Here is a 3,719-nt window from a genome sequence, read left to right on the forward strand (position 1 = left end):
GGGTTCAGGCAATTCTCCTGCCTCAGCCTCCTGAGTAGCTGGGATTACAGGCACGCGCCACCATGCCCAGCTAATTTTTTGTATTTTTTTAGTAGAGACGGGGTTTCACTGTGTTGGAGGTGGGTGGATCACGAGGTCAAGAGACAAGAGATTGAGATGCAGTTCTTGAAACTGTAGCACACACAAAGTGAGCCAGACACACTACCTTAGAGATACCCATGCTTCTAACGGGAGAGGCACATATGCTTAGAGCTCCAGCATCTGTCACAAAGGCAGGAAAACCAAGAGTGAAACTCGGAACTGTTTAAGTATTAGAGAATCATTTTCAAAAACAGATGACAGCAATCACAGATGACAGAAATCACTATGGCAATTTCTTTTTCCTTTTTTTATTTTAATAGAGGTGGAATCTTGCCATGTTGCCATGTTGCCCTAGGTCTCGAACTCCTAGGCTCAGGCAATCCTCCCACCTGGACTCCCAAAGTGCTGGAATTACAGGTGTGAGCCACCACTCTCAGCTACTTTGGCAATTTCCTATAAAGTTCAAAGTACACGTACCATATGATCCAGCAATAGCACTCCTACATAACTGCCCTAGAAAATAGAATATGTCTGTTCACACAAAACCCTATACATGAATGTTTATAGTGGCTCTATTCACAATCACCAAAAACCAAAAATCATCCAAATGTCCTTCAATGGGTCAACAGAAAATTAATAGTGGCATATCCATAAGTGAAATACTACTCAGTACTAAAAAGTCATGCATTATTAATTTTTAAAACAACTTGGATGACTCTTAAGGCATTTTGTTTAGTGAAAAATAGACAACCTTAAAAGGTTATACACTAGGTCGGGCACAGTGGCTCACACCTGTAATCCCAGCATTTTGGGAGGCCAAGGCAGGCAGATCACTTGAGGTCAGGGGTTTGAGACCAGCCTGACCAACATGGCAAAACCCCATCTCTACCAAAAATACAAAAATTAACTGGGTGTGGTGCCACACACCTGTAGTCCCAGTTACTCAAGAGGCTGAGGCATGAGAGTCGCTTGAACCCAGCAGGCAGAGGTTGTAGTGAGCTGAGATGGCACCACTATACTCCAGCCTGGGCAACAGAGCAAGACTCTGTCACAAAAAAAAAGAAAGAAGAAAGAAAGAAAAAGGTTATATACAACATGATTCCATTTAAATGGCACTCTCAGGCTGGGTGCGGTGGCTTACACCTGTAAACCCAACACTTTAGGAGGCCGAGGCAGGCAAACCACTTGATGTCAGAAGTTCAAGACTGGCAAACATGGTGAAACCCTATTTCTGCTAAAAATACAAAAATAAATTAGCTAGGCATAGTGGTGGGTGCCTGTAATCCCAGCTACTTGGGAGGAGGCTGAGGCAAGAGAATTACTTGAACCTGGGAAGTGGAGGTTGCAGTGAGCCAAGATCTTATAATTGCACTTCAGACTGGGCAACAGAGCAAGACTCCACCTCAAAAAAAAAAAAAAAAAAAGGCATTCTCAAAAAGACAAAATTATAGTGATAGGGAACAGACCAGCAGCTGCCAGAAATTAGGAGTAGGATAGGGTATGACTGCAAAGGAATAACACAAGGTGGCTCTTTAGTGTCATCAAACTGTTTAACACCCCGACCGTGGGGGCAGTTATATGCAACTCTGCATATGTTACATTTCATAGGTTTTCAAAGCTGGTGCAGTGGCTCATGTCTATAATCTCAGTGCTTTGGGAGGCTAAGGTAGGAGGATCACTTGAGGCCAGGAGTTCAAGACCAGCCTAGGCAACAAAGCAAGACCCCATCTCTGCACCTAGCTAATTGGGATGCTGAAGTGGGAGGATCAATTGAACCCAGGAGTTCAAGGTTACCATGAGCTATGATCATACCACTGCACTCCAGCATGGGCAACAGAGTATGACCCTGTCTCAAAAAAAATTTTTTAACAAAAAAAAATAAAAATTAGCCGAGTGCGGTGGCTCACATCTGTAATCTCAGCACTTTGGGAGGCTGAGGTGGGAGGATCACAAGGTCAGGAGTTCAAGACCAGCCTGACCAACACGATGAAACCCCGTCTCTATTAAAAATACAAAAACTAGCTGGGCGTGGTGGTACAAACCTATAATCCTAATTACTTGGGGAAACTGAGGCAGGAGAATTGCTTGAACCTGGGAAACAGAGGTTGCAGCAAGCTGAGATCACGCCACTGCACTCCAATCTGGGCAACAGAGCAAGACTCAGTCTCAAAAAAAGAAAAGAAAAATTATATCAGACCACATAGAACACCGTAAAAAAGTCTAACAGATGTATAATTATTATTCCAGAGGAAAGGAAAGAGAAGGAATGAAACAGAGTAATATTTGAAGAGAAAATAATGGTTGAAAATTTCCCCAAAGTGAAGACGGCCAACAAGCCACAAATGTAAGAACTACTTTCCTCCTTCTTTCAAAAGAAACCAGTTTTCATAATGGCCTTTAATAATCATAACCTTTTCTGTAGAAGGGGTTGACCCACATAGGTACTCTCACACTGGCTTCTCTGTTTCAAAACTTTCAGAGAGTTAAAAAAGTATAGGGCTATATATTCAAGCCCCAAAATCTCTTACGAAACTTTAAAATATTCAAAATGTTTTAAAGCTGGTTTTACATGGTTTTAGAGCAAAAGAAGAGGCTTTCCAAAGGTTTTGCTTGGTTTGGTTAATAATTTTGCGAATAAGCCTGAATGGAAATGGAAATGACTGTCTGGAGTTTCATTACCTTCTAAAAAATCTCAAGAGTTCTAAGTGGGTAACTTTTTCTTCTCTCAAAAGAAAATTAGGATCTTCCAAAGAAATATCCAAATGAGCCAAGCTGGAATGCAAGAGAGTATTCTATGTGCCAACAATGAGGTGTTAATAAATCTTAGCTGTTCCTCTACTTAATGTGCAGTATGAATGAACCACTATTACAAAGCTCAGAACATAATGAATGGGCAAACACCCAGCTGTAAACTACCGCTCAGTTCCCCAGCCTGCCTGAGGGCTGGATGAGGGTCTTCTATTGCGTGTGTGGGAAGAGGTGAATGCAATCATTTCTGGGCAAACATAATTTTGCCTACTTCCAAAAAAAAAATTAGTGATTTAGATTGAAAAGTTTAAATGGCATAACTGTTCAAATTAATGGCATCCCTGTTTTGATTCACTATGAAGACTAATAATCATGCAGCTAAACTTAAAATGAGAAAACTCGAGAATTTCTAGGAAGAGGTCAGGCATGGTAGCTCATGCCTATAATCCCAGCACTTTAGGGGGCTGAGGCAGACGGAACACCTAAGGTCAGGAGTTCAAGATCAGCCTGGCCAACATGGCAAAAGCCCGTCTCTACTAAAAATACACAGATTAGCAGGGCATGGTGGCAGGCGTCTGTAGTCACAGGTACTTAGGAGGCTGACACAGGAGGCTCACTTGAACCTGGGAGGTGGAGGCTGCAGTGAGCTAAGACTGTGCCACTGTACTCCAGCCTGGGCAACAGAGTGAGACTCCATCTCAAAAAAAGAAAAAATTATAGGAAGAAAAAAAAAATAAAACTTCTAATGCTTTCGATTTGCTGCTCATAAAAAAAAAAATCTCAGCTTTCTCATTTTCAGTCCAAGGGACACACTTTATAACAGAAGAGAAGCTTTACTCCATGGCTGTTTTTTCAAAAAATCTTTTCTATTTCACATGAGATGTGTATTA

The 3,719-nt window shown here is 41.7% G+C and overlaps 1 protein-coding gene across 6 annotated transcripts in view; it reads right to left on the reverse strand.

The window, feature by feature from the left end:
* Positions 1–3,719, reverse strand: part of WDR59 (WD repeat domain 59) — a 108,649-nt gene that overhangs the window by 49,218 nt on the left and 55,712 nt on the right. The window lies entirely within an intron of this gene.

Source organism: Cebus imitator, unplaced genomic scaffold, assembly GCF_001604975.1.
Source record: "Cebus imitator isolate Cc_AM_T3 unplaced genomic scaffold, Cebus_imitator-1.0 Scaffold66, whole genome shotgun sequence".
Classification (NCBI taxonomy): domain Eukaryota; kingdom Metazoa; phylum Chordata; class Mammalia; order Primates; family Cebidae; genus Cebus; species Cebus imitator.